Source organism: Rhyacophila brunnea, unplaced genomic scaffold (genome assembly GCF_057557595.1).
Source record: "Rhyacophila brunnea isolate RB1 unplaced genomic scaffold, BYU_Rbru_1.0 scaffold_12, whole genome shotgun sequence".
NCBI classification, from domain to species: domain Eukaryota; kingdom Metazoa; phylum Arthropoda; class Insecta; order Trichoptera; family Rhyacophilidae; genus Rhyacophila; species Rhyacophila brunnea.
The window spans coordinates 8,082,827-8,095,963 of record NW_028232774.1 but is presented as its reverse complement, the minus strand read 5'-3'; the positions used below and the strand labels follow the sequence as shown (position 1 = coordinate 8,095,963).

The 13,137-nt window shown below is 32.5% G+C and overlaps 1 protein-coding gene across 1 annotated transcript in view; it reads right to left on the bottom strand.

Annotated features, from left to right (window-relative positions):
* LOC147077733 (protein Fe65 homolog) overlaps positions 1-13,137 on the bottom strand; it is a 345,589-nt gene that overhangs the window by 80,659 nt on the left and 251,793 nt on the right. The gene's annotated exons all lie outside the window — the stretch shown is intronic.

Here is a 13,137-nt window from a genome sequence, read left to right as displayed (position 1 = left end):
TGAGCGCAATTTTTGCAACATCAGGGAATTTTGCGTCTCAAAAGCGTACGCGATTGTCAGACGCAGTGATTGGCAGTCTGTGTTTTTTTAAATTCTATTTGAATTAGTAAAGTTTTGAATTATTTTTGTTTTCCTACTTCTATTTTGTTTGTCTTCTTACAGAAATAAAAAAAAATCATATTTTTTGGAATATGTCTGTTTTTACACAGATTTTAGGATTATTACAGTTTTTTTTTTAAATTTCCCGATTTCTCGAGAATTCTCGCGAATCCTTTTCTGGAAATCCCGTATCTCGAGAATTCAAAATTTCATCATTTCGGGAAATCCCGAATCTCGAGATTGAGATTTTCTCGGGGAATACCCAACTCTAGTCGCGAAACGATCAGAATCCCTCGTCGGCGAAAATGTATGGCTGTAAAAATGCAAAATATTACCTATAAGATATATTAAGGCCATGCTATAGCCACGAAATCATTGGAATTCCTACATCAAATGCACGATTTATTATGATTTCTTAAATCTTAATTTTGTATAAGTAGGTACTTAATAGATTTTAAATTATCATCATTTTTTTCATCATTATAGGGCTGGAAAAAATATTCATTGGAATGCTTTTTTATCAAATGCTGGTAGGTACTACAGACTTTTACAGTTTTTATAATTTTGAAATTACATAATATCTTATAACAATTGCAATTATACAAGTGAAAAAAATTCTGCATACTATCAACCGAGGAACTTGCATGATTATATACCCAATAAAAAATAGTCCCAGTATAATGCACTAACTGATGTGCCTAACTGTTATAGATATACATAATTCTGAAGTGAATACAAATATAAAATGGCAATTTGAATAGTCGAATATTATTATTACGATATAGTAGGTATAAAAACTATACGATTATTGCTTTTATTTCTTAGATATTTCCACAAAAACTCATGGATAATTAATTAAACAAATTTATAAATTAAAAAATTACACAAAATTATTTACATAAACATATCCATCTTTCGAATGAATCGTAGTTTTTAATTAACTATTTTTTTATTGAACGAATAATTAATCAAAAATTATTAGCGAGTTCAAGTAAGTTACAACTAAAAATACTTTGATTTAAAATACAAAAGCCGATCGCCAACAGTAACTAAATTTGGGAAGCGCTTCAGAGTATTAAGAGCCATTAGTTACAATTTGTCGTAATTAAGTATAGCGCCTTTAACATAGTGGTCTATGTGCTTGGGCACAAAACCCGAGAGTTGCAGGTTCGATTCCTGCGGGGTGTCTTACTTTTTTCAAAAAGATTTCTTCTATTGGTTATAATATATTTTCTCAGAAGTATTTTCAAAATTATGTATATTGCATCATAGTTTGTTTGATTCGTAACCTGTTTGTTGTAAAAATAAGTGTATCTGAACATTGCGAGTTTTTATGTGTTCACCTCTTCACTCTTGATTTATCGTATACTAGTTTATTAACTTTCTAAGTTAGCTAGCAATTACTGGAAAGACGAGATTATAAAATACGTCTCTCTATCGACAATGACTTAATTATACTGAATTTGAAATCAACACCTTTCAACGTTACGTCAAATACATTAAAGTCCTCAACGCAAGTCGGTACGTATCAAGAAAATTTACACTGACAAGTTTTAGTAAGTCGTCGCGAAATGGCATGTGTATAAATTAGCACTCCGTCCCGTTTTCATAACGAGTACGAAACTTAGGACTAAATGTGTTTCCATGCTAATGTAAACTTGCTAACGGCTTGGCCTGGCCTGATAAACGAGACGACGCTTCGAAGGAATCCTCAATACAGCTTTTAATTAAATACAAATTATTCGTCTTATGAAATTTGTAAATTGAAAAACTCGAAGATTTTACCGGTTATTTCGGTGTTGTTGCCAGTATATAAAGAAGATTTAAAGGCAGTGATAAAACGAGGATTACAAATTATCTTTCTTCTTCGTCAGGATCTCCAGCAGGGCTATTCTACCTAGTTAATCTTAAACTTTTAAACTATTTAATTATATCAACATCTACAATAGATGCGTATTTCTCACATGTAGTTATGTGTAATAATATCGATTAAGATTTCACGGAACAAAAGTTCAACGCGGTATCATTAAACAATGTTAAAATTTGTGACATCCAGTCCATGTGGAAGTATGCAGATCATGTGTTGCTAAAAGATAGTGTATTAAGGTAGACATTGTGAATATTATAGTATCTACATATTTGACGTGGAAAGTTTGATTAAAAGTACCTTTATTATCGTAATTCACCTAAGTACTTTTATATTACTATAAATTTACGAACACTATTAAGCAAAATACTAAATTTGTATGTGGAGTTCGATGTGAGTTACCACTGTGGGAGTCGTCGATGTGTCGTAGGTGATGGTGCTGAGGATGATGATGAAGAAGTCGAAGATGGATGCAGGAGCGAGTTTTATTGCGGCGTAACGGTCGGTACAATAGTATGTTACGGTAGTTATGTTACAATACTTACAGTTATGATATAGTTCCGAGGTCCGAATCTCGGTACAATGAGATGTTGTGCGGGACGATACGGTGATTGAGATTCTAACAGACCGGGAACTTATATTCGTGTGACACTTCCGATGAAATATTATTCGCTATTTATCTGGCGTTTGCATCAATGGATGACTGACTAAGTGAAAAACGGATATTATTTTTTTATTATTGCGGTCAGGTCCTTACCGAGTTTGCTATAATTTGACACTATGGAAAATAGATATCTATTTAATTTGTAATTCTATATCGTTATATGTATACTGGTATTATTATGAGTGATTGTTATTTTTTTATCGTAGGGGGCCTCAAAGTCACTCGGTGCGTCAGGCTACAACATCTCTAAAGGCGCCACTGCCCCGATCCTTCAGTGGCTAGACAATTGAACGTTGAAATATAGTGACGTCCATAGACATAATGCCGCCCCTAGGCAGTGCCAAAATGCCGCCACAATTTACATACAGTACTTTATATATTATCATATATATACAATATTTAAGAAATGTGTCGTATGGATACATTACTAACAATATATATACCACTAAATCTAATTTTAATACCATCTCTGCTTCAATAGACAATATCGCGAGTCTACGGTTTCAGATAGGTACATTTGAAAATACACTTGACAACTTCCAAAACTCGCGAGTGACTGGCAAATTTATTTGGATGAATTTTAAATTAGGTATGCACGTATCATTGCTGTTCACCAAGAACGTGACGTCCAAGGACAATGGAAGTAAACTAGACATCGCGAAACCGACAAAAAAAATCCTGTTAAAACTTATATTATAGTAGGTACCTACCTACCTAATTAATATATTTTGTTGCCAACCAGTGAGCTGAATTTTTTAATGGAAAGATATTTCCGTTATTACTAAGTTTATGTAGCTATTTCTATATATACCTAGTGATTCTCCTCGATTTGCCGCCCTTTGGGTAACACGGAACCGTCACTGTTGAAATATATCTAATTTTGATCTCAATACATGGCGGTCAGTGGCGCACCCAAGATTTAATATTGGGGGGGGGGGGGGCAAGGAGGATAATGTAAATTAGTCCCATATGATCTTTTTCTTCTTCACAGCCTAATTTCTCGTTTTTCGGCCTTTTGTCTATTGCACTCAGTGTACCTACACCATGGTCCCCACATCCTGAAACGGGCCCTCAGGATAGAATATTTGGTGGGCCCCCTACCTACCGCGAAGATTAAAGGCAGTGTGAAACATTACATTAACGTTTTTCAAATAGTGTTTTAGTTCAAATTAAGGGTACTCATACAGTGAATTATTGGCGATTATTAATACATCTACTTTAATAATGGAGCTGTTGAGTATCGACACATAATAATCAAAAAATATATTGCACAATTATATAATTAAAATTGTTCATGGCCATGAAGGATAATAGCGCCGCAGGCGACATTTTTTACTATTAAAGCTAATGTATGATGTGTGTTTATCTCACTTATCTGGTCAACCTGACACGCCGGGCCCCCCACAGCCTGGGCCCCCAGACTAGAGCCCTGTCAGCCCTCCCCAGCTATTACCTACACCACTCCGGAATTCGGGTGGACACCGAGAATTTTTTTACAATTCCATTAGGGATCGGGTTTCTAAAAAAAACTGACATTAGTGTTTCGAAATTTTTGTGTTAGAAATTAAAATCTAAGAAATTTTTCTAAAAAGGGTGCTGGAGAATTACAAATCATTTTTTGCCGTGTTTTTATTTGTCTAAGTCCAAAAGTATAGTTTATCGGCTTTCAATTTTAATGTTTAAAATCATTCTGATAATTTTGGGGGGTGCCAGGGCCCCTTGCCCCCCCCCCTGGGTGCGCCACTGATGGCGGTATATGACAGACATACAACGTTATCTAGTACGGATTACAATAATTATTTATTAAGGACGATGCAACTACAAATGACAAGTACTCATATGTATTATTGTATTAGGTATTGCAGTACCAGTGTTGTGATTTTCCCCAGAGTTCTAATCCCTAATAAAATTAATATACTATATTATCTCCTAGACATTTCGTGGCGTAATTTCATAAGTTTGGCGGGATTGAGTGTAATTATACGCAGAGCTTACGGCGACGTTTTAGTGAGAGAAGAAATAATATTTTATAACAACAATATCGTCAGAATTATAATAAAATTAATATTACTATTGCTTATCGTCCAAGAGAAACACTACTGCCAACTTGTGGATAATTCTGTCAACATTCACCTGATTTAATTCAAGGAAATTCTCAGCAATACTTATGTAGATGTGTGAATATGAACAAATAAAATAGTAAGTACTAGTAAACGGTAACCGGACAAAACAGAACATGAAGAAACAAAAGTGACAAAACAGAACAGCCAGTGGAAAAATAAAACATTCGGTTTTGTCGTATCTATTTAATAAATTATATAAATATTTAATATAATATATTATAATCATTGCATGTTTGCCATTCGGCGTAAAAACCTCAATTAATCTGCTTGATTTTGATAATCATGCACAACTCCACAGAATTATAAAACTCATTATTTCGTTGTACCTAACTACCCAAGCATTTTGAACATATCAGATTGATTAAAACGGGATATACCTAGCTTACCGGCAATACCGAGTCGAGTCCCGTTTAATTGAGGCTTTCCAGCGATTAGGAATGCAGAATTATATAATTTGATTTTTTACGGCGTAGTGTAAGCTTGATTAAAACTCTATAAAACATATTATAGAGATACGACAATTTCAATATCAAATGTTATATTTTTCCTGAAAAGTCATAGTTCTATTTATTGCTGTTTTGTTTTGTCACCGTTCTGTTTCTTCATGTTATGTTTATTCGTGTAACACACGAAAACAGAAACGTACGTTTATCTGTTTGCGTAAATTGTTTAAATGCTGAAAAACATTTATAAATGTCACAATTTTTCCTTATACTACGGGCTGGTGGGCTCTCTATTGTAGGATGTTTCGAAATCAGCATATTATGCAGGGCTATTCTAACATATTATCACTAAACTCAAAAATCAATAAAAATAATGATAGATATGGATATGATAAGTTTTATTCAGACAGTTAATTATCCCGGGAGTGGCGCGCGTGATCTTTTTTGGTCGGTATATATGGCCGCAATACCTGTATCATCGATTCTAAATTTATCCTATATGAATTTCAAATTGCATTTTTTTTATTACTTTTATGCATTATATACAATTCCTTGTTACAAATTAAATAAAAAGCCTATAACAACGAACATTTTGGGTGCGAGAATAAATAAGTGCTCGCCGCAAAAAGTTTCCATACAAATGACATCCGAAACGAGAAAACATTCACGAATGTGAGTCGGAAACTTACACACATTCGGTGGCGAAATGTGAGGAAATAAAACGCGCAAATGGGTTAACTTTGACCGATGAGTAGTATATACAGACATAATACATGGTTACCGTGTCAATAGTTGCTTATGCTAAACAAAACTTACGAGGTTGTTCAGCAAAAGAAAAACAAGTCGGGAAATTCGTAAACGGAGTTCAAGAGAAAATAAACAACCCTTTAATTCTCACATAAATAGTGGGAAATCCCGAAATTACATGACTGTTTCATCATATACAGGTGACCCATAATACGGTTAACCAATAAAAAAAATACATTTCGCTGTCAACTTTATGTATTTTTTTGAATAGAATAAAGTAGACACAATTGAAATATTTTTCAATTACACATTTAAATGATCCCCATTTTCGGTTTCACAACCACGGATTGTTTTTCTATTACATTTTTCACAACACCTCTTAACATGTTTGGCTCATCGTTTTTTGACAGATTTAGCATCTTTTATTTACAAAATTCGCATCTGGTGTATGGTGTTAAATCTGACGTCTTCAAAGCCGCATAAAACTTATAACTTTTCATAAAAAAAACATTCTTGAAAATCAACCTTAATGATCTTCTATACCTTATCAATAAAATAAAACTTACGTAGAATATATAAATTATGACTAAATTTTGTACATGCATAAATAATATTGACTTGTTTGTCTTATTTATTAGTTTCGAATCTCTACCCTCGCAGAAAAAATATAATTTTGACGTATTTTTGGCCAATTTCTATTATTTTTAAAAACCTAAACAAGCTAATTGTATTACCATATCTAGCTCATTATTGTTAATGACAGTAGGCTCAGCTGTTTCTTTCAGAATATTGATCTTCAGCTGTTACTCAAAGAAAAAAATCCGCTGCTGTCGATACGTAACAAATGTAAAGGCCAATAATTATTAAGAGAAATAAAACTAATCCAAAAATCTGCCTTGGCATAATCATTATGAATCTGGCGATGTTAGCAGTTGTTCCATCTTGCTGCAATCAAGTCTTAGTCGTATCCTCTACTGCAGGGGTCACATTTTTTCCACTTGCTAGTCACGGTGACATGTGATATTTACATCATCATAAAAAGTCTGACCCGATTACCATTTCCGATGATACACACACGGTATTTGGGCATTTTCGCCAAAGTTTGTACATTGCGTTTTTGGCATGTCCCATGACTTTGATTGATTTTTTCATAGTTATTATATTATAAAATGTTGGAAAGTTATGTACTTTTAACATGCAAATTTATTAATTTACTCTATTCAATCAGTTAAATACAACTATCTGACCTGTATATATTTTTAATTGATTATTTAGATCGAAAGGTAGTGCGTTTTTACCATGTCCCACCCATAAATTCAAATAAACAAAGTCTGATTTCGTCATTAATTTTGAGTGTGTAAAATTAAATTCGTAGTGTTTTCAACAGCTTACATTATATATTTTTGGAAAATATATAGTTTTTTCGTAAATTTGTACCAATATTGAAAAAAAATCACGTTTAAAGTGTGTCCCAGGATATTTGAAAAAGTGGAACTCCACATTCCGTTACCACGATTTTAGCATGAAGGCGAAAAATTTTCACTATAAATATGTTTTTTTTTAATGTAGCAACATTTTTGTATAACACTGATCGCCATGTACACTTTAAATTGTTGGTGTGTGTCGGTATCGCTATCGGAACAGGTTGCTTTCTGGGTTGGTCATTTAAGAAGTTCCACTACTGTTACCACGATTTATAAGGTAAGAAAACACATATTTCTATTTCACATACTACACATATGGAGCTTATCTTTCATACTACAGATATAATAAAACATATCGCAGGTTTAACAATAAAACTAAGCTAAATTTTGGCTTCAAACACTTCTGAAACAGAATCCGTTACTTCCACTCCGAAACTATATTGGTGGTAACGTATATGTGGAATGTAAAAGTAACGAAATGGCATGCATAAAGTTGGGTTTACAGTGTGTGTTTAGTTCTTCATAGATTATAAAAAAAATTATTTTGTCTGTTCGTATGAAAAACAAAAATATTTTCATTAAAATAACCTGACTATAATATAATAATATAATAAAGATTAAAAAAGTATGTGATATGTCTGAATACGCAAAAATAGCGCACATAAAAGTATGGAGATAAAAAAAAACAACAGAAGGAAAAGAAAAAACACCAGACTGAAATAATTGCGAGACAGGCACTGGCTCTGTCATACTCTTTCTGTTATACGCCACCAAAATTTTAAAACTTCTCCATACATTTTAGGCATAGAAATTTATAAAAATGTATGAAAAAGTATTTTTTTGTCACGTTTAACAGAAATGTGTACTCGATTAGATTTAATACCTGGAACTGTAGGTATTCGCGAAATGTCAGAAAAGTACGTCTTGATTACAATCAACCTGTATAGCTACATTTTATGTTGATGAATACAAGTAAATTTCAAGACAACATACAGTCGAACTTGGTTATTATTACGAGGAAGATGGAACCGACTGAATTTGCTTGTTATAAGCGTTACTTGTTATATCAGAGAATAGGTATTTTTAAATGAGCATGTCACATTACACAAAAAGCCGAAAATAAAAAATTTGGAAACCATCGTAAAAATCCCCGAAACGAGCATGGCATTCATAAACTACAAAAGAAGTTGTTTATTGTAATTAACGCTGGTAGGTACCTACGGACTTCACAAACCTTGGATTTTTCAACCATATGCGTGGATACTTTTTTATTATTGTCGGTGAAACACCAATAAGGTAGGTACTTAGACACTTTACTAGTGTCATAAACGTAATCCGACCCCGGCGGCATCCTGTCCAATCGGATTTTATTGCTTAGGGTCGAAATGTTTTAAAACGGTCGACACATTAACAGTATTTTAGCTCGGTATATCCGATAAGTTGCTCGTTATAACAGTGAAAAAATTAAATGTATGGCGAAAATCATAAACCAATTGTCAACAAATGTTTCGTTATTACATCCGAGATCTCGCTATGTCAGAGATCGTAATAACCGAGTTTGACTATAATTATTTTCGTAAAAGTTATATACTCCGTGCCGCGCTAGGAACTCGCGTCTGAATCCCTTGCTGATTTTTTTTTTCATATATTGTTAATTTGCTTAAAAATATTTTTTATCTGAGTTACAAATAATATAAATGCCAAATAAAGTTATGGTAATGTATAGTGTGTCAAAATTATTACCTACCTTATTTTACAAGTATTGTGAAATTTATTATAAAATATGTCTATTTTAGTGATTAAGTTTGATTTGTTTTGTTATTTTGACGCACGTTGAATATTTATCTGTCTATCAAAAAATTCAAATAAATTTCATAAAACAAAAATTTGTTTTTATGGTAACATGTAACTTAAGCTTTACAAATTACACTCCGTTACCATTTCGTTCCATTCCGAAAATGTCCCCAAAAAAGTTGAACGTTAACTATTTTTCATTTGATTATTAAATAACGAAACTTATTTATTTTTCCAATAAAATTTAGTAAAAGTGATTATTGTCTTTAAAAAAATAGCAGAACGAACATTGATTGGTTTTTTCAAATACTAAAGGAAAAATGCTCTGCCATTATAGACATAGGGTAACGGAGGGGAACGAAATGTGCCCAAGAATTAAAATTCAATAATATTTTTTGACTATTTGTAGTTTTATTTTGAAGTGTATGGTTTTTTTAATCTAATAGAGCTCTTTTAAGTGATAAAAAGTGTTTCATTCATGTTTTAAAAGCTAAGTTTCGTAGTCACGGAACGGAAACTTATTATGCCCAATTTCATAATAAAAATGATATAAATATTGTATTAATCAATATTTTGCTGAAAAATTGCTATCACCAATTCAGCAATAGAACAAGGAATCTGCTAGCTATATAAAAATGGTTAATTTGAGTGAAAAAATAATATTACCCAAATTTCAAACATGTACAAACTTTGGCGAAAATGCCCATTTACTAAATCCCCATCTATTGCAGGAAATAGCATGTGCACGCTAAACCGGAGCGATAATTTTTTAATTAAAATACGCCCCGTCTATATTAGTGATTCATTCGTTCCTAAGATGTACACATCGCAGTGCGTGTTTAGCGTGCGCATTGCCTGTCTCCTGCCTCAAACTGGTTTCAAAATGGCAATTTGTTACTGCAAGTAGCTCCGCTACCGAAGAATATCTGTTCAACATCACGTCAGTGTTGCCAACCGAATGATTCCGCGAAAAATGTATAATTGTAAATTATACTAAGTATAATTTTATGACAAATAATACAACAATATTACTATAATGTTAAAGGATTAAAAACGAAAAATATTCTGTGTATTATAGTTTTCAAAATACTATATTTTTTACATTTTTGTATTAAAATCAGCATTATAAAAAGAAGACAGCACTGTTTTTCATGAAAAATTGAAAAATATTTGACGTAGGTACCTTCAAGATTAAACAGTTGACGCAGTACGTTCTACAAATTCAAACAAAAACATGATCAAAACTACTTAGTGTTAAAACCAGAATTAAAAAGTTGAAGTGAAGTGGAAGACGAAATGATCAATTAATTGTGGACATAGCCGATGCCAATGAATAAGTTTCCGGTAATGAAATAATATATAATAGCACACCAATTTAAAATAAAAAAGATATTTAAACGACTTATGAGCCACTCTATATAATATGCCTAACCACAATAATGATTTGATGTACACTATAACGAGGTACAATTTGATACGATCCACCCTCTTATTACTCCGTTGTATATATACACTGTGAATTTTCAATATTTATTCAGTTTTAGTGTAAACAGTGGAAATAAATACCAACCTATTCGTTCAATCATACCTATATTTGTATGATAAAAAAACCCGCATAGATAACTTGACTTCGTAATCTAATATGCGATATTGACTTACTTAATTACGTTATATAAATAAGGTAACACCGCCTTTTCAAAAGACTCGGTATTTACTTGCTGGGAATTCATGATAATTTATATACTTACGTAATGTTTTCGTATGTTTTCACCATACAATAAATATATTCTAAAATTTTACGTTTATGTAATATTATAGATACTGCGAAGTGTAGGTGAAGTGGCCTAATGTCAATATCCCGTAAGTGACATTTTAAAAATTGTGCATTGCTAAAAAAACCAAATATTTAATATCCCGTATCTGACTGTTAATAGTTCACACACTTCACACATGTTGTAACTACATAGCATGCCAATATAATACGTAACATAAAAAGTGGTTAAGCGAAATACATAACGCTTAATATAATGAGACAAAGACTATTAAAATGTACCTTTACGAACGAATTCTGGCAATATCGTATCATTGTTTTTGACCCTCTTATTAACATCCAGCAACATTATACGTATTTGTCCATATTTTCTTATTCCTAGTCCAGACCAAGATACATCGGTTCGGCGGTTGTAACTAAATTGTTCTGGTACAAATGACACTGGATTTTTTTCGCAAGCACGATTTCATTATTTATTACTGTGCACACATTATTTGATAACACCTCAGAATCAAATGAACCTTAAAAAAATATAATGCCGGACGGGATTCGAACCCGCATCTAAAGGATTCTGTGCCAATATACTTTACCAATTTAGCCATCTGCACCTTACCTAATTGCGACAAAATTAAGTAATAGCCATAATATACTAGAGAAAAATTACAGCAGATGATATAGGAAAGTATGATTTCGGGGCTACCCTGCAGGTGGCAAATTCGTGAAGACGAAGAGACGAGTTCTTTAGCTATGAATATTGTCACACTAGGTATATTGATTAGGTTTTAATATAAAAATAGTTTTATTAAGCGCATCGACTAGAATGTTAACAGGTGCCACTGCCACCTCATATTTTTTCTAGTCACTAATAAATTGGCTGATGCATATAAATGAGATCATAATTTCACAGTAAGTACTTATTCCACGTATTCTTTTCCATATAAATAAACAATACATTCCAGTTGGCTGGAATGACTTATAAATAACCATGATTTCCTTGAACGCCAATCTAAAAACGTTTGCGGGCAATGTTGAAAGAGTAACACGATCCTCATACCGAGAATCGAAAAATGTCTGGAATTATTTTCATTGTTGGCAGATACGCTTCAAAGAAATCTATCAATATTGGCAGTATATTATGATATTATTTACAAATATCACATCAAATAAAATTACTTACCTAAATGTTATCATTTTTTTGGATACAATGTATTAATGGTTTTATTTATTGTGACAAATAAAATGTGAATTGATCTGTTGATAGACACTACGACAATAAGACAAGTGATCATTCAAAATAAGATATAAGTGGGTAGAATTATTACATTATCGCTGGAATACGAAGCTGCAGGTCGATTGTAGTGCTAGTTGATACTAATTATTAGATTGCAATATGGTAAACTGTTTGTAGAAAATGATAGTCGTTGTAAATGTAAGTGATAATATCGTACATTAATATGACTTTGAACGAAATATGTAATCGAAAATCTAATCATTTAAATACTGCGAACAGGTTACCGCATTGCAATCGAAGATAATCAATAACTAGCAATACAACTCTCAACTCTGTGCCCGTGCCACGAAACTGTAAATATCGATGGTAGTTTCTAGTTATTTCTCATACATGATGATTGTTGCATATTGAAATATAATGATAATAATTTGAGCAAAATAATATGCAATCGAAAATTGTCATTTATTGCGAAAAACACAAGCACAGCACATTCTAAACAACCCGCCCAGCACCACACTCGGTTTCAACCGAGTTTACCATGAGGCCCTCCATTTGGTAGTGAAGAATAAGCCGTTTGTTTATACATGTCTAAGTAGCAAATACCTAAGACTGAGGTCGCCACGCACTCAAAGAGTGCTTGGACTGATTTTACAATGACAAAAAAACCGAAAAACTTGTGATTTTAATTATAATTGTCTGCTTCACTGCTGACTAGATAATGATTTTTTAATTACCACCTTTAAAATGCACGTTAATTACATCGATCGGCCGCCTTGTCATTACGCGCCAGATGCGTCTTCAGCGTCCAAAGTATTAAGGGTAAAGATAATTATAGATTAATCGACCACTGACATCATAAGACATGATGACAATATGTTATATTGTTAAATATTACATGAAGGGATGTTTTTTTATATAAATAAACAGGGTACATTTAGAGTAAGTATTGATTAGATTAGATAAAGTTTTTTTGT